This window comes from Stenella coeruleoalba (assembly GCF_951394435.1).
Source record: "Stenella coeruleoalba genome assembly, chromosome: 4".
In the NCBI taxonomy this organism is placed as follows: domain Eukaryota; kingdom Metazoa; phylum Chordata; class Mammalia; order Artiodactyla; family Delphinidae; genus Stenella; species Stenella coeruleoalba.
This window is the reverse complement of record NC_137149.1, coordinates 42535816-42555063: the sequence shown is the minus strand read 5'-3', so window position 1 is coordinate 42555063 and position 19248 is coordinate 42535816. Positions and strand designations below refer to the sequence as shown.

The window sequence follows — 19248 nt, the reverse complement described above, 5'->3', positions numbered from 1 at the left end:
GATTTAAAAAATTCAAATGTGGGGCTTCCCTGGTGGCGCAGTGATTGAGAGTCTGCCTGCCGATGCAGGGGACACGGGTTTGTGCCCCGGTCCGGGAAGATCCCACATGCCGCAGAGCGGCTAGGCCCGTGAGCCATGGCCACTGAGCCTGCGCGTCTGGAGCCTGTGCTCCACAACGGGAGAGGCCACAACAGTGAGAGGCCTGTGTACTGCAAAAAAAAAAAAAAAAAATTCAAATGTGGCACAGAGAGATGGAAAATAGGAAAGTGCGGATGAAAGACATGGAGGAGAAATTGACAAGGTCCACCATGTCTGCCATGTCCAGTGGAGTCCAGGAGCAGAGAAGAGAGAGACATTGGACGCTGGATCTTAGAGTTGGGGGATCTTAGTCAACTTCCTTAACTTCTCAAGGTTTCAGTGTCCTCATTTGTAAAACAAGTTCATAATAGTACATACTCCAGAGGGTCATGACGAGGCTTATTAAGTTAATATTTGTCAAGTCCTGGCACTCAGTAAATGCTGTAAAGTTTAATGGAAAAAAAAAATGTGGATGTTGTCTTAGCTCTGGCTGCATTAACAAAATACCATAGACTGGGTGGCTTAAACCATAGAGATTTATTTTCTCACAGGTCTGGAGGATGGAAGTCCAAGATCAAGTTGCCAGTTGATGCAGTTTTTGGTAAGGGCTCTTTTCCTGGCTTGTAGATGGCCGCCTTCTTGCTGTATCCTCACATGGCCTTTCCTTGGTGTCTGCGGATTAGAGAGAGAGAACTCCCTCTTCTTTTTCATATAAAGCCACCAATCCTATCAAATTAGGGCCACACCCTTAAGACCTCATTTAGCCTTAATTACCTCTTAAAATCCCTATCTCCAAACACAATCACATTGAGGGTTAGCTGTCAACATATGAGTTTTGGGGGAATGTAGTAGATGTTTATAGTGAGAGATCATCTACTTCAAGTGGTCAACTCTTATAAGAGGTAGGATTTGTTCACTGTGCTTGTGCTAACCTTCTGATTATGACCTCCCTTATCTTTTTCTTGAGGGCACTTGTTAAATTCTTTTATTAAGTAGACCCAAATGTGACTAAACAAAATAGTTAGGATCAGAGTTGGGGAGAAGTTAAATGGATTCTGTGACAATATTCTCCCCTGTCTTGAGATTTCTTTTTATTAATTTAATTTTTTAATCTTTTATTTTTAACGTCTTTATTGGAGTATAATTGCTTTACAATGCTGTGTTAGTTTCTGCTTTATAATAAAGTGAATCAGCTATACATATACATATATCCCCATATCTCCTCCCTCTTGCTTCTCCCTCCCACCCTCCCTTTCCCACCCATCTAGATGGACACAATGCACTGAGCTGATCTCCCTGTGCTATGCAGCTGCTTCCCACTAGCTATCTATTTTACATTTGGTAGTGTATATATGTCCATACCACTCTCTCACTTCATCCCAGCTTACACTTCCCCTTTGCCGTGTCCTCAAGTCCATTCTCTATGTCTGCATCTTTATTCCTGTTTTGCCCGTAGGTTCTTCAGAACCATTTTTTTCCCCTTAGATTCCATATATATGTGTTAGCATACGGTATTCATTTTTCTCTTTCTGACTTACTTCACTCTGTATGACAGTCTCTAGGTCCATCCACCTCATTACAAATAACTCAATTTCGTTTCTTTTTGTGGCTGAGTATATATGTGCCACATCTTCTTTATCCATTCATCTTTCAGTGGACATTTAGGTTGATTCCATGACCTGGCTATTGTAAACAAAGCTGTAATGAACACTGTGGTACATGACTCTTCTTGTTTTTTGAATTTTTTTATTTCCTTTTTTTTTACAGCAGGTTCTTTTTAGTTATCAATTTTATACATATTAGTGTATATATGTCAATCCCAATCTCCCAATTCATCACAGCACCACCAACACCCCGCCACTTTCCCCCCTTGATGTCCATAAGTTTGTTCTGTACATCTGTGTCTCAATTTCTGCCCTTCAAACCGGTTCATCTGTACCATTTTTCTAGGTTCCACATATATGCATTAATATATGATATTTGTTTTTCTCTTTCTGACTTACTTCACTCGGTAAGACAGTCTCTAGGTCCATCCACCTCACTACAAATAACTCAATTTCGTTTATTTTTATGGCTGAGTGATATTCCATTGTATATATGTGCTACATCTTCTTTATCCATTCATGTATCGATGGATATTTAGGTTGATTCCATGACCTGGCTATTGTAAATAGTGCTTCAATGAACACTGGGGTGCATGTGTCTTTTTGAATTATGGTTTTCTCTGGGGGTATATGCCCAGTAGTTGGATTGCTGGGGATTCTATTTTTAGTTTTTTAAGGAACCTCCATACTGTTCTCCATAGTGGCTGTATCAATTTACATTCCCACCAACAGTGCAGGAGGGTTCCCTTTTCTCCACACCCTCTCCAGCATTTATTGTTCGTAGACTTTTTGATGCTGGCCACTCTGACCGTTATGAGGTGATACCTCATTGGAGTTTTGATTTGCTTTTCTCTACTAATTAGTGATGTTGAGCAGCTTTTAATGTGCCTCATGGCCATCTGCATGTCTTCTTTGGAGAAATGTCTATTTAAGTCTTCTACCCATTTTTTGATTGGGTTTCTTTTTTTTTTTTTTTTAATATTGAGCTGCATGAGCTATCTATATATTTTGGAGATTAATCCCTTGTCCATTGATTCGTTTGCAAATATTTCTCCCATTTTGAGGGTTGTCTTTTTGTCTTGTTTATAGTTTCCTTTGCTGTGCAAAAGCTTTTAAGTTTCATTAGGTCCCATTTGTTTATTTTTGTTTTTATTTCCATTTCTCTAGGAGGTGGATCAAAAAAGATCCTGCTGTAATTTATGTCAAAGAGTGTTCTTCCTATGTTTTCCTCTAAGAGTTTTATAGGGTCCAGTGTTATATTTAGGTCTCTAATCCATTTTGAGTTTATTTTTGTGTATGGTGTTAGGGAATGTTCTAATTTCATTCTTTTACATGTAGCTGTCCAGTTTTCCCAGCACCACTTATTGAAGAGACTGTCTTTTCTCCATTGTATATCCTTGCCTCCTTTGTCATACATTAGTTGACCATAGGTGTGTGGGTTTATCTCTGGGCTTTCTATCCTGTTCCATTGATCTATATTTCTGTTTTGGGGCCAGTACCATACTGTCTTGATTACTGTAGCTTTATAGTATAGTCCGAAGTCCAGGAGCCTGATTCCTCCAGCTGCATTTTTCTTTCCAAAGATTGCTTTGGCTATTCAGGGTCTTTTGTATTTCCATACAAATTGTAAAATTTTATGTTCTAGTGCTGTGAAAAATGCCATTGGTAGCTTGATAGGGATTGCATTGAATCTGTAGATTGCTTTGGGTAGTATAGTCATTTTCACAATGTTGATTCTTCCAATCCAAGAACATGGTATATCTCTTGGTCTGTTTGTATCATCTATAATTTCTTTCATCAGTGTCTTATAGTTTTCTGCATACAGGTCTTTTGTCTCCTTAGGTAGGCTTATTCCTAGGTATTTTTTTTCTTTTTGTTGCAATAGTAAATGGGAGTGTTTCCATAATTTCTCTTTCAGATTTTTCAAGATTAGTGTATAGGCATGCAAGGGATTTCTGTGCATTAATTTTGTGTCCTGCTACTTTGCCAAATTCACTGATTAGCTCTAGTACATTTCTTGTAGTGTCCTTAGTATACTCTATGTATAGTAGCATGTCATCTGCAAACAGTGACAGCTTTACTTCTTCTTTTCTGATTTGGATTCCAGTTCTTTCTTTTTCTTCTCTGATTGCTGTGGCTAAAACTTCCAAAACTATGTTGAATAATAGTGGTGAGAGTGGACAACCTTGTCTTGTTCCTGATCTTAGTGGAAATGGTTTCAGTTTTACACCATTGAGAATGATGGTGAGAACGATGATGTTTGTGGGTTTGACATATATGGCATTTATTATGTTGAGGTAATTACCCTCTTTGCCTTCTTTCTGGAGGGTTTTTATCATAAATGGGTGTTAAATTTTGTCAAAAGATTTTTGTGCATCTATTGAGATGATCATGTGGTTTATCCCCTTCGTTTGTTAATATGGTATGTCACATTGATTGATTTGCATATATTGAAGAATTCTTGCATTCCTGGGATAAACCCCACTTGATCATGGTGTACGATCCTTTTAATGTGCTGTTGGATTCTGTTTGCTAGTATTTGTTGAGGATTTTTGCATCTCGGTTCATCAGTGATGTTGGCCTGTAGTTTTTTTCTTTGTGACATTTTTGTCTGACTTTGGTATCAGGGTGATGGTGGCCTCGTAGAATGAGTTTGGGAGTGTTCCTCCTCTGCTATAGTTTGGAAGAGTTTGAGAAGGATAGGTGTTAGCTCTTCTCTAAATATTTGATAGAAATCGCCTGTGAAGTCATCTGGTCCTGGGCTTTTGTTTGTTGGAAGATTTTAAATCACAGTTTCAATTTCAGTGCTTGTGATTGGTCTGTTTATATTTTCTATTTCTTCCTGGTTCAGTCTTGGAAGTTTGTGCTTTTCTAAGAATTTGTCCATTTCTTCCAGGTTGTCCATTTTATTGGCATATAATTGCTTGTAGTAATCTCTCATGATCCTTTGTATTTCTGTAGTGTCAGTTGTTATTTCTCCTTTTTCATTTCTAATTCTGTTGATTTGAGTCTTCTCCCTTTTTTTCTTGATGACTCTGGCTAATGGTTTATCAATTTTGTTTATCTTCCCAAAGAACCAGCTTTTAGTTTTATTGATCTTTGCTATCTTTTCCTTGATTTCTTTTTCACTTACTTCTGATCTCTGATCTGATCTTTATGATTTCTTTCTTTCTGCTAAATTTGGGGTTTTTTTGTTCTTCTTTTTCTAATTGCTTTAATGTAAGGTTACATTTTTATTTGAGATGCTTCTTGTGTCTTGAGTTAGGATTGTATTGCTATAAACTTCCATCTTAAAACCACCTTTGCAGCATCCCATAGGTTTTGGGTCATTGTGTTTTCATTGTCATTTGTTTCTAGGTATTTTTTGATTTCCTCTTTGATTTCTTCAGTGAAGTCTTGGTTGTTTCATAGTGTATTGTTTAGCCTCGTGTGTTTGTATTTTCTACAGATTTTTTTCCTGTAATTGATAGCTAGTTTCATAATGTTGTGGTTGGAAAAGATATTTGATACGATTTCAATTTTCTTAAATTTAAAGGCTTGATTTGTGCCCCAAGATATGATCTATCCTGGAGAATGTTCCACGAGCACTTGAGAAGAAAGTGTAATCTGCTGATTTTAGATGGAATGTCCTATAAATGTCAATTAAGTCCACCTTGTTTAATGTATCATTTAAAGCTCGTGTTTCCTCATTTATTTTCATTTTGGATGATCTGTCCATTGGTGAAAGTGGGGTGTTAAAGTCCCCTACTATTATTGTTTTACTGTTGATTTCCCCTTTTATGGCTGTTAGCATTTGCCTTATGTGAGATCTTTCACCATTTGATATTACATGGGGCCGGGAGGTCTCTGGTGGACCAATGTCCTGATCTTGGCTCTCCCCCTTCAGAGGCTCAGGGCTGACACTGGCTGGAGCACCAAGACCCTGTCCACCACTTGGCTCAGAAGAAAAGGGAGAAAAAAAAAAAAAAACGAAAGAAAGAAAAAACTAATAAAATAAAGTGCTTAAAATAAAAATTTAAAAAATATTATTAAAAATAAAAATATTTTAAGTAAAAAAAAAATGAAAGAAAGAAGAGAACAACCAAACCAAAAAACAAATCCACCAATGTAAGAAGTGCTGAAAACTATACAAGAAAACAAAAAAATATACAGACAGAACCCTAGGACAAATGGTAAAACCAAACCTATACAGACAATATCACACAAAGAAGCATACACATGCACACTCAAAAAAAGAGAAAAAGGAAAAAATATATATTAAAAAAAAAGGAGGGGCTTCCCTGGTGGTGCAGTGGTTGAGAATCTGCCTGCCAATGCAGGGGACACGGGTTTGAGCCCTGTTTTGGGAAGATCCCACATGCCGCGGAGCAGTTGGGCCCGTGAGCCTCAACTGCTGAGCCTGTGCATCTGGAGCCTGTGCTCTGCAACAAGAGAGACTGCAATAGTGAGAGGCCTGTGCACCGTGATGAGGAGTGGCCCGCACTCGCCGCAGCTAGAGTAATCCCTCGCACAGAAACGAAGACCCAACACAGCCAAAAATAAATAAATAAAGTTATTAAAAAAAAAAAGGAAGAGAGCAACCAAATCAGTAAACAAATCTACCAAAGATAATAAGCTCTAAATACTAAACTAAAATAAACATAAAACCAGAACCAAATTAGATGCAGAAAGCAAACCCCAAGTGTACAGTCACTTCCAAAATCCACCGCCTCAATTGTTTGATGATTTTTTATATATTCAGGTATTCCAGAGATGCAGGGTACATCAAGTTGACTGTGGAGATTTAATCCACTGCTTCGTATGCTGTTGGGAGACATTTCCCTTTCTCTTCCTTGTTCACACAGCTCCTGGGGTTCAGGTTTGCATTTGGCCTCAAATTTAAATTTTGGCCTCTGCTTGTAGGTTGCCTAAGGGCGTCTGTTGCCTGCCCAGACAGAAGGGGGTTAAAGGAGCGGCTAATTTGGAAGCTCTGTGTCACTCATGCCGGTGGGAGGGAGGAGTATGGAATGCAGGGTGAGCCTACAGCTGCAGAGGCCAGTATGATGTTGCAACAGCCTGTGGTGTGCCGTGTGTTCTCCTGGGGAAGTTGTCCCTGGATCACGTGACCCTGGCAGTGGTGGGCTGCACAGGCTCCCAGGAGGAGAGGTGTGGATAGTGACCTGTGCTTGCCCACAGGCTTCTTGGTGACTTCAGGAGCAGCCTTAGCATCTCATGCCAGTCCCTGATGTCCTTGCTGATAGCCGAGGCTCACACCTGTTTCTGGAGCTTGTTTAGGCAGTGCTCTGAATCCCCTCTCCTGCACACCCCAAAAGAATGGTCTCTTGCCTCTTAGGTAGTTGCAGACTTTTTCGCGACTCCGTCCCAGCTAGCTGTGGTACACTAGCCCCCTTCAGGCTGTGTTCACACAGCCAACCCCAGTCCTCTCCCTGGGATCTGACCTCTGTAGCCGAGCCTCCGCTCCCAGCCCCCACCCGACCCAGCGGGTGAGCAAACAAGCCTCTCAGGCTGGTGAGTGCTGGTCAGCACCAATCCTTGTGCGGGAATCTCTCCACTCTGCCCTCTGCACCCCTGTTGCTGTGCTCTCCTCCATGGCTCCAAAGATTCCCCCCATCACCCCCCTGTCTCTACCAGTGAAGGGGCTTCCTAGTGTGTGGAAACTTTTCCTCCTTCACAGCTCCCTCCCACTGGTGCAGGTCCCATCCCTATTCTTTTGTCTCTGTTTTTTTCTTTTTTCTTTTGCCCTACCCAGGTATGTGGGGAGTTTCTTGCCTTTTGGGAGGTCTGAGGTCTTCTGCCAGCGTTCAGTAGGTGTTCTGTAGGAGTTGTTCCACATTTAGATGTTTTCTTTTTTTTTTTTGCGATACGCGAGCCTCTCACTGTTGTGGCCTCTCCCGTTGCGGAGCACAGGCTCCGGATGCGCAGGCTCAGTGGCCATGGCTCACAGGCCCAACTGCTCCACGGCATGTGGGATCTTCCTGGACCGGGGCACGATCCCGTGTCCCCTGCATCGGCAGGCGGACTCTCAACCACTGCGCCACCAGGGAAGCCCTAGATGTATTTTTGATGTATTTTTGGGGAGGAAGGTGATCTGCACGTTTTACTCCTTGCCGTCTTGAAGGTCCCCTCTCCCTTGTCTTTTAATATTTAACTAAACTAAAGCAGTTCATAAGAATTATATATCTCCTCATTATGTTCTAAAATTATTAAAATGCCTCATTCAAATATGGCATTTCTTACAAAAATTCTTATGCCAGCAAAATAAATGAATCTAGCAGACTTGTTTTAAATCAAAATGCAAAAATCTCATTCTTTTAGGTTAAGTGTTCCTTTGTGGCTGAAGAGTTTTTAATCATGAATGAGTGTTGTATCACAGCTTTGTTTTTTTTCCTGCATCTTTTGAGGTAATCAAATATGACTTTTCTTTTTTCATCTCTTAATGTTGTGGATCTCAGTGACAATGTCAAACTTTTCTTGCATTCCTTGGATACACTAAACTTGGTAAAGATGTTTTAGAAATTAATTGTTGGATTTAGTTACTACTATTTAGATTATTTTTGTCTTAATGTTCATTACTGAGTTTGACTTATTGTTTTTCCTTTCCTGTATTGTTCTTGAGAATAAAGGATATTCTAATATCTAAAAAGAAGACTAATCTTTTTCTTTCTCTCTCTCCCTGTCTTCCACTTTCTCTCTGTTTCTGTTTCTCTCTCTCTACCTCTTTAACACACACACACACACACACACACACACACACACACACACACACTGTCTGTTTTATGAACTTGTCCGTAAAACTTTGGGTCTGGTGAGATGTTTTTATTATACACACGCACACACACACACACATACATATAAATGACATTAAGTTTTCCATTTTAACCACTTTTAAGTGTACAATTCAGTGGCATCAGTTACATTCACAATGTTGTGCAACTATCATCACTATCTATTTCAAAAACTTCTTCATTACCCCAAATAGAAACTCTTTACTCTTTAAACAGTAAATCTCCATTTCTCCCTTCCCCTAGCTCCTGGTAGCCTCTAATCTATTTTCTGTCTCTATGCATTTGCTCATTCTAAATATTTCATCTAAGTGGAATCATACAATACTTGTCCTTTTGTGTTTGACTTTTCATTATCATAACATTTTCAAGGTTCATCCGTGTTGTAGCATGTATCAGTACATCATTCCTTTTTAAGGATGAATAATAATCCATTGTATGCATATGCTACATTTTTCTTATCCATTCATCTGCAGATGGACACTTGGTTGTTTCCACCTTTTGGCTGGTATGAATAATGTTGCAATGAAAGTCACATACAAGTATCTGTTTGAGTCCCCATTTTCAATTCTTTTGAGCATCTATATATCTATATATCTATATCTATATCTATATCTATATCTATCTATCTATCTATCTATCTATCTATCTATCTATCTATCTATACACACCTAGGAGTGGATTGTTGGGTCACATAGTAATCCTATATTTAACTTTTTGAGGAGATGCCAAACTCTTTTCCAAAGAAGCTGAACCATTTTACATTCCCATTAGTCATGGACAAGGGTTCTAATTTTTGGATATCCTCACCACCACTTGTTATTTTCCATTTTTTGATGATAGCCATCTTAGTAGGTGTAAAGTGGTATCTAAATGTGGTTTTACAGTAAATCCCATATATACGAACAATTTCCATTCTGAGAGTACGTTCTTAAGTCCAGTTTGTTCACAAGTCCAACAAAGTTAGCCTAGGTACCCAACTAACACAGTTGGCTGTATAGTACTGTACTGTAATAAGTTTATAATACTTTTCACACAAGTAATACATAAAAAACAAACACAAAAAATAAAGAAAGCATTTTTAATCTTACAGTACAGTACCTTGAAAAGTACAGTAGTACAGTATAACAGCTGGCATACAGGGGCTGGCATTGAGTAAACAGGCAAGAAGAGTTACTGACTGGAGGAGGGAGAGGAGGTGGTAGATGGTAGAGCTGAAGGACCTTCAGCAATAGGAGACAGAGGGCAAGCTGCAATTTCATTCATGCCTGATGTTGATGGTACAGGTTCTGGTTCCTTGCTGGAACCAGATGCACATTCGCATCTTTCAAAGTTCACAACTTGAAGGTTTGTACGTTGGGGACTTAGTGTAATTGGTATTTCCCTATGAGTAGTGATGCTGAGTACCGTAATTCATTGTATTTATTGGCCATTTGTACATCTTCTTTGAAGAATGGTGGGTGTGTGTATTGGTGGGGGTATGGTTGTAGTTAGATTTTTGACCACTAATTTAATTACTTTAATGCTTATAATCCTGTTCAAGTTCTACATTTCTTCTTGTCTTAGTATATTATATATTTTATGAACTTGTCCTTGTTCTTAAATTAATTGGCATAAGTTTTTCAAAATATTCCTTATTAATTTTAAACTCTAATATACAAGTAGTTATATTCCTTTTATTATTCCTAAAAATAAACATCCTGTGACCTATCGTGATATGTCCTATAGTGGTTTTAAAATGAAACCTCTAAATTCATTGATATTCCTTCCATCAAGAAGTGGTGTCTGTGTTCCCTCCCCTTACAACTGCATGGACCAGTAGAATATGGTGGAAGTGCTGCTGGCTTGTTGGCTGACTTCTGAGGCTGAGTCATAAAAGATGATGTGGTTTCTATGTTGTTTGCTAGAACTTTTGTGCTTAGAATCTTGAAGAAATTTGACTACTCTGAGGCTACATGCTGTGAGAGACCCAGGCCACCTGTAAAGGTCATGTGTACACACTCTGTTTGGCAGGCTCAGACTGAGTTATCCTAGCCAAGTTTCCAGATGTGCACCTGAACAAGGCTTTGGATGATCCCAGCCCCTAAACACTGAGTTACTTCCCAGAGTTCAAGTTTGGTTAGCTGAGACCCCAGACTTTATGGAGTAGAGATTAGTTGACCAACTCTGCTCTGTTCACATTCCTGACTCACAGAATCCATGCACATAATAAAATTATTCTTTTAAGTCACTGTATTTTGGGGGTCATTTTTTACACAGCAATAATAACGGTAGCAGTCACATCTTTAAATAAGTAAATAAATAGATGAAGGAATGAATGAATTGATAAATGAAATAAAGTCATTATTTTTTTACGTGGGACTCCAAGGCACATAATTTTTACAATGTATACCTAAAAAAATAGACAAATGTATTCAACGACTTCAAGGGTAATGTCACTAAAACATGATGCATTTGAAGCCTCTTTGGGAGGTTAGAACACTAGAATAAACATGGAAAAATTAAAGCACCTGAGATGAAAGTATTATGCTGTATAAGAAAGCAAATAGAGAAAATCTGCAATGGTGCATTATTTATTTATTTATTTTTGGCTGCTTTGGGTCTTCGCTGCTGTGCATGGGCTCTCTCCAACTGCGGCGAGCAGGGGCCACCCTTTGCTGTGGTGTGCGGGCTTCTCCTGCAGTGGCCTCTCCCGTTGCAGAGCACAGGCTCCAGGCATGCGGGCTTCAGCAGTTGCAGCATGCGGGCTCAGTAGTTGTGGCTCACAGGCTCTAGAGTGCAGGCTCAGTAGTTGTGGCTCACAGGCCTAGTTGCTCCGTGGCATGTGGGATCCTCCCAGACCAGGGCTCGAACCCGTGTCCCCTGCATTGGCAGGCAGGCTCTCAATCACTGTGCCACCAGGGAAGCCCTGGTGCATTATTACATCAATAAATGGCTAAAATATGCTTTTTATACCTGGACATGTGGAACACAATTTCAGCTTTAGATGAATGTGTCATTCCTACTCGGCTCTTGGAATTTAACAATATTTTTGATTGTAGCTGATTTATTCTCCATGAAAGAAAAATGTTTCACAAGGGAAAACGCATCACTAAAATAAGGCTCAACTTGGAAGCTGAAGAATCACCTTTGAATCATAAATTTTATAAAACTGTGTTCTTCAACATTTGATTTATATTTTCCAATTTATTAAATTATATACATCTCCTCCTGAAATAAAACTTGAACTCCAGTAAATTCAAACCTCCTGTTTCTATAGTAAATGGAGAAAAACACATTGACTCAGATGTATCGGTTGTGTAGCCTATTTTAATTTTATAGATATTAAAGCATTTAATTTTCTTCCTTCAGGGCTATGATCTTCACCCTGTTTTGAATTGAAACACTTTCTCCTCATTTGCTTCAGTTCACACCATTTTCACCTCGTAAGAGAGCTGTATGAGCTACTGAGAATAAAATGATGTAGGATTCTTTTTTTTTTTTTTTTTTTTTTGCGGTACGTGGGCCTCTTACTGTTATGGCCTCTCCCGTTGCGGAGCACAGGCTCCGGACGCGCAGGCTCAGTGGCCATAGCTCACGGGCCCAGCCGCTCCGCAGCATATGGGATCCTCCAGGACTGGGGCATGAACCCGTGTCCCCTGCATTGGCAGGCGGACTCTCAACCACTGCGCCACCAGGGAAGCCCAGGATTCATTTTATTTAGAGACTCATGTCATAATTTGAAATGACTGGAGAAGCTCTTACATAGGGAAAACTGCTGCTCTAGTATGAGTAGTGAATTCTCATATTTTTCTCATTGAAAAGTTACTTTCCTAGAATTTTTACTTTCTATTCTCTCTAGCTACTTCCCTTAAGTGCATCTCACTGGTATGACTTGCGTCAGCAGCTTAGGGTAACAGTTATCTTCATGACACTCTCATTCTCTAATTAGTTGCTTGAAAATGCCTGCTTTTATTAACAGGACATCCTTGAAGCCCCATTTTCACTTGGAGTTGTTCATAAATCTTGAGGGGCTTACTCGATTCAAATGGTAGTCCTATGTCCAGATGCCAGAGGAGGGAGAACAGAGGCATCTAGCTAGCTGGTTACCGTGGGAAATGGCTCCCAGGAAGTCTGAGCATTTTTGCCCTTGGCTGCATTGATGTGTCTGAGGGTCCAAACACCCTACCCAGATTCCTCACATTTGATTTTTCAAGGTTACCTTCTTCTGTTCATAACGGTGCTTCTCAATCAGTGTTGACTTTGCCATCCCAGGGGACATTTGGCAAAGTTTGGGGGTATTTTTGGTTGTCACAACTTGGGGGAAGATGTTGCTGGCATCTAGTGAGTAGAGGCCAGGGATGCTGCTAAACATCCTACAATGCACAGGACAGCCCTCTCCCCCACCTCCCCAGTGGAAAAATGATCTGGCACAAAATCTTAATAGTACTAAGGCTGAGGAACACTGGTTTCTCCAATATGATTTACACCAATATCATCCAGCCTCTGGAGAGGTTTTAGCCCTCAATCACAGCTATGCCTAAATCAGCAAACACCCCTTCCTCGTCCTTCCGCCTCCCCTCCCACCACTCCTGGCCTTCTGATTTCTGATTGGAACCCCCATCACCAATCCAGTCAACACCCCCCTCTACTCCTGTTGCATTCCGCCCCATGGTGCTAAGTATCCCTTCAGGCTAATCCACTCAATTAGGACCATCAAGTTTATCAGAGAGGTTTTAATGCTGTTGAAATTCAGCAGGAAAGAGGTCAGCATCTAAATCTCTTTTGTCTTTTCTCCACACCTTCTCAAGCATTTATTGTTTATAGATTTTTTGATGATGGCCATTCTGACTGGTGTGAGGTGATACCTCATTGTACTTTTGATTTGCATTTCTCTAGTGATTAGTGATGTTGAGCATCCTTTCATGTGTTTGTTGGCAATCTGTAGATCTTCTTTGGAGAAATATCTATTTAGGTACAATGGAATATTACTCAGCCATAAAAAGAAACGAAATTGAGTTATTTGTAGTGAGGTGGATGGACCTAGAGACTGTCATACAGAGTGAAGATATACGGAATCTAAAAACAAAAAAAGGTTCTGAAGAACCTCGGGGCAGGACAGGAATAAAGATGCAGATGTAGAGAATGGACTTGAGGACACGGGGTGGGGGAAGGGTAAAATGGGATGAAGTGAGAGAGTGGCATGGACTTATATATACTAACAAATGTAAAATAGATAGCTAGTGGGAAGCATCCACATAGCACTGGGAGATCAGCTTGGTGCTTTGTGACCATCTAGAGGGGTGGGATAGGGAGGGAGGGAGGGAGACACAAGAGGGAGGAGCTATGGGGATATATGTATAGCTGATTCACTTTGTTATAAAGCAGAAACTAACACAACATTGTAAAGCAATTATACTCCAATAAAGATGTTAAATAAATAAAATAAAAAATAAATCTCTTTTGTCCCCAGGACATTTTGTAGATTTATTTGCTGATGTCAAGGACTGCAAGGGGCACTTGGAAAGGGCAACATCTGTCATGTCACAGAAAATCCTGTGATATCTCCCTTTCCCAGGGCAGTGGGTGTCCCCTTGTCTTACGTTTGCATAATCAAGAAGAGGTGCTCAAGTGACACTTCACTGAAACAAGATCTTATCCAAGGAGACTTGCTGGGCTCACTAGATAGAGGAGCAACTGACAGTATCTCTTGATAAAAAAATATTATATTTGGCTTCACTCTGCACTGATCCACCTGTTATTTTCTCATGTCCTGTGATGCCACAAATTGTACTGCATTTCCTTCAGATGCACCGAATGCTAAAGATACTTGGGAAATAGGCAGTTTGCCAGACTCAATTTAGGAATGATCTCTCTACTGATTCCAGGTCACAATTATCTTGTCTCTGCAGCCACAGGTCTCTATAGAGGCAATTATGCTTTGTCTCCTGATGCAGAATTGTCAGGAATCTGGTAGGGGATTTGGGTCCTTATATTGGTCAGATGATGTTTGGGTATAGAGAGTGCCTAGGAGCATCTATACTCGCTTCCTGATTTCTGCCAAATTGGGAAGCTGTATTTCTTACATCCTTAGATGGACCAGGGTATATATAGAACTTTCTGGGACTTGCCTCTGTTTTACATCACTGTTGATATTTTGGAAATGCATGGGAGGTTCCAAAACACTGTCTAGCAAATACATTTCTGGAGTAAAAGCCATCTGTAAATTGGTAGCTGCCTGTGTTTTTACAATGTGAGAGATGGAATTTGGAGCAGAGGGAAAAGGGACCCTGTCATCACGCACCTTTCTGCTCTCTTGGGCTTGGACTCTGAGGGTCTTCGACACACTTGAGGAGTTTCCTGGGGTAGTAGGGAAATTTGGACACTGCCATATGCTGTCTATCCAGAGCTAGACAGGGAAGAAATCCTATAGGAATCTGGCCAACCTCATGAGGGTGGCCTGTAGGTCTTAAGTGTCATCATGTCTAGTTGCTATCTTTTAATAACTTATAATTCCTCCCCCTTTTCTCTGAGACTTCAGTAAAATCTTGTAATTGTTCCAACATGGTCTCATCTGTGCTGTGGGGAATTACAGAAAGGACTTATATCCATCCTTGGGATGGAAGTGTAAGGAGAAGAAGAATAATTTCTGGAGCCAGTATGATGGTATCAGTAGAGATGCTAAATCCTCAAAAGCCAAGTGAATTCTGGGAATAATAGTTGGGGGAAAGGAGACATGAGTTTTGCCCCTTACCATATGAAGGTTCTCTCCCTTCACCACCAAACTGGGTTACTTTACCAAGGGATGCTGAGGTTTACTCATAAACTCTTCAAGATTTCAGTCTATGCTCGAAATCCTTCAGGGCTATGTCCTAATTCACATCTCCACTAACACTGGGGAAGGATCTATCACCAATATCAAGACTTCCTTCTTTCTTTATCCTCCCAGTACCTATCACTAGCATAGTGATTGGGACATCATTTTGTCTTTCTCACTGGGTTCTCATTACTAAGGGAAATTCATGGCACATTGTAAACACTCAATAAATATGTGTTGAATGATTGAAGAAACAAATAAACACATGAAGGAAAGTTTTTATTGGGTCATTATTTGAAGGCAAAAACTTTTGCCTGAGCATCTGAAAAACACAGTCTCCTCTTGAATCAGTTGTGCTAATTCAGAGAGTCAGAAAGGCTGCTTCTGTGAAATTTAGGACGGCCACCCTCAGTAGCAGGGGTCCCTAGGGCAAGTGGTTGGGATGGTAGCTTTTAGTGTAAGACTGAACTGCTGCTCTCAAATCTTAGGTCTGCCATTTGCTAATTGGAAAATGAAGCAAGAGGCTTTCGGTTTTAGTTGATGTCTAATTTCAAGTTCAAATTTATCTGTCCAACTATCTACCCATCCATCTGACATTTATTAAATATGTGCCGTGTGGCAAGTATGGTGAAAAGTACTGGAGAGTCAAAGATAATTAAGAAAAAATTCTTACCTTTTAACTGTTTACCATCTAGTGGGAGGTTGAAATCTCTATCCACACTTATCCAATCAGGTTTGTGGCAAGTCACAGAAGGGTTGTCTGAAATTGGAATTTGTCATTGTTATCCTATTTGTTTATTTTATTTAGTTTATATTTTATTGACGTATAGTTGATTTACAATGATTCAGGTGTACAGCAAAGTGATTTAGTTATATATATGTGTGTATATATATATATATTCTTTTTCAGATTATTTTCCATTACAGGTTATTACAAGATGTTGAATATAGTTCCCTGTGCTATCCAATAGGTCCTTGTTGTTAATCTATTTTATATATAGTAGTGTGTATCTTTTAATCCCAAATTCCTAATTTATCTCTCCCCCACCGTTTCCCTTTGGTAACCATAAGTTTGTTTTCTATGTCAGTGAGTCTATTCCTGTTTTGTAAATAAGTTCATTTGTATCATGTTGTTAGATTCCACATATAAGAGATATCATATGGTGTTTGTCTTTCTCTGCATGTATCTTTTTGAACTAGAGTTTTCATCCTTTCTGGATATATGCCCAGGAGTGGGATTGCTGGATCATATGGTAACTCTATTTTTAGTTTTTTAGGAACTCTGCTTATTAATTGTAGTATATATGGAAGGGTAGCTTTTAAATACGTGCTGGGCAATGGGAGGAGATGAACAGAATGAAAGACAGAAGATCTTGGCTCCAGTCCTGTCTTAGCGACCACTGACAAGTTCCTCGTATTTTATGGATCTCTGTTTCCTCTTCTGTATCATGAAGCGGGCAGAGAAAGATGAACTCTAAAGCCTCTCCAAGCTCACTCTTGGATTTTCTCAGAAAATCTGTTCTCTAGCAGAGTAATTACCATTGCTGGCCACTGGAGGTCAGTCCCTTAAAAGTAAGCTGGCTACATTCCATTCTCCTGCCATCAAAGTCAGCCTTGAATCAAAAGCAAAATTACTATTTTTTCCCTTTGTTTTGGGAAGGAAGAAACATTCCCAAAGAAACAGTTTTACTTTTCACATATTAGAGCCTCCGTCTTGACATCCTTAAACTCCTGTGCTAAACGCTGACTGCAGAGTTTACTGACAATCCTAGTGTGAGAGATGGAATGAGCAGAAGATACAGCCCTACTTATTGAAGCATTTATGGTTTCTGTACAGACCTAAATGCCGTGATGTGTAACAGGACGAAAGAGAAATGGAAAATGACTGTTCTGTAGATCAATTCCCTCTGCATATCCACTGGCGGCCTTGCTCTTATCCATTCACTGAGAATTAAAGGGGAAATAGGTTTTCAGATCAGCTCGTCTGATAGGAAATAGGTTTTCAGCTCATAGAAGCACGGGGAAGGCATCATTTTTCTCCCTCTCCCTGAGTTCCTGCCACCTTGAAAAATAGGAACTTTGAGTCTCTTACTGGCTTGAAATTGCCAATCTCTATCTTTCAATGACCCTTTCCAATGGTGGGAGGGAGGAGGAGTAATTTCTCTGTCTGGTGAGATGGCAAGAGTCTAGAAACCACTGGTCTTTATGTCACTCTTGGGAGTGGGCTGTGTGTAAAGGGCCACTTGCAGGTCTGGCCAATCTGGGGTTCTTTGAAATTGACTTAGGGTGAGGCAGACCTTGGTCCTTTCTGAGGACCAGAGAAGTTTCTGATCTGCAGGGTAAATGCTCCCCAAGGTCTGGACCTAGAGACAAACCATTGGGAAGTTTTTTTCAGCCTCATATCCAAGTTGCATTCTCTGATTTTGTGCTACAGGTAGGAAAGCCAGTGTTTGGTTCCATTTTTGACTTACGAGTATATTTCTCAATTGGCTTTAGTGCTGTCTGAGAAGGGAAGCTGGATAACATGGAAGCATCTCTCAAATCCTATCAATGGAGGTGGGTTCATATTGTCCCCTCATGCTTATTACCGCAATCTTGTTTGTGACCTGATTAGGGTGGGGTTTAAGCAAGAGTAGGGCTCAGGGTTGTCTTTGGGGACACAGGACTGGGGAAAGAAGACAAATATGGCCCTCCACTGATCATCACTGTATACAGCTGAAATCAAACTGAAATGAATATAAAGGACAAATTGTAGAAAAGAAGTTATTAAAATACAACTTGAAGAGTATGTCGGAGGAAGATATTTCTTAGGCTTCATCCAAGTCATGGTAGTGGTGCAAAAAGAGTTGGTATTAAAAGCCAGGCCTTGGGCTTCCCTGGAGGCGCAGTGGTTAAGAATCCGCCTGCCAGTGCAGGGGACACAGGTTCGAGCTCTGGTCCGGGAAGATACCACATGCTGTGGAGCAACTAAGTCCATGTGCTACAACTACTGAGCCTGTGCTCTAGAGTCCACGAGCCACAACTACTGAAGCCCACGTGCCTAGAGCCCGTGCTCTCATTCCACTGCAATGACAAGCCTGCGCACCAAAACGAAGAGTAACCCCTGCTCGCCACAGCTAGAGAAAAGCCCACGTGCAGCAGCAGCGAAGACCCAATGCAGCCAAAAAAAAAAAAAAAAGAAAAAGCCAGGCCTTGTCTGGCACCAGCTGGTGGTTCTTTGTCTTGTTTAATGCTCCGTTTTACCCTTCTCCAATCATATTAACTCTTTCATTGGCATAAGGAGGCAAACAAATGAGGATCCACAACAATGGCCCCAATAATAACCATTACATTCATTTATATAGAACTTTCTATAATTCATTCATTCGCTCATTTATCCCTTAAATATGTCTTGAGCATCTACTATGTGCCAGGCACTGTTTCCCGTCACTCATAAAGCTGACATTGATTTGAGAGTTGACAGAGTGCTACAGTAGGTGATGTCAGTGCCTCTCCTCTACTTCTTAGACATTAACCAGTTCAGGGTGCACTGGAAGATATCCATCTGTCTTATCTTCCTCTCTGTGCCTGACGCCTTTTTCCAGAACCTTGGAAATCCACTGTGCTGGAACACCAGTGTATGCCCAAAGTGCTGGGAAAATAACATCCCCAGGAGTAGTCCCCCACCAAGGACCATTGAGAGTTGGTCTTTAAATAGTTCAGCTTCCTCACTTTTGGGGTTAGCTCATTCTGGGGGGTATGTTTTCTCCCATTTCCCTTAACTTCCCTCTGGGATAGGCTTCAGTCAGCTACTGTGGTAGTTGCTTAGTAACAGATGTTTGAGTTGTCTTCCTTTCCTTCGATCACTTCCTCACTCCTTTTTTGGTGTTTCCAGCACCTCCCAAATAAACTACTTACACTCAGGTCCCTGCCTCAGGGTCTGCTTTTGGAAGAAACCAGATAAAACGTCACTTTTGACATACATGGTCACCTTTGGTCCTTGAAAAGA

At 40.5% G+C, this 19248-nt stretch overlaps 1 protein-coding gene and 1 long non-coding RNA gene across 3 annotated transcripts in view; one reads left to right on the top strand and one right to left on the bottom strand.

Annotated features, from left to right (window-relative positions):
• The window catches only part of CC2D2A (coiled-coil and C2 domain containing 2A), a 303035-nt gene that overhangs the window by 143120 nt on the left and 140667 nt on the right, over positions 1–19248 (bottom strand). For both annotated transcript variants that reach the window (XM_079920214.1, XM_079920213.1), the window contains exon 3: positions 15934–16020. The gene's annotated coding sequence lies outside the window, so the exon portion shown is untranslated. The remainder of the gene's footprint in view (positions 1–15933; positions 16021–19248) is intronic.
• The window catches only part of LOC307185752, a 180641-nt gene that overhangs the window by 145351 nt on the left and 16042 nt on the right, over positions 1–19248 (top strand). The gene's annotated exons all lie outside the window — the stretch shown is intronic.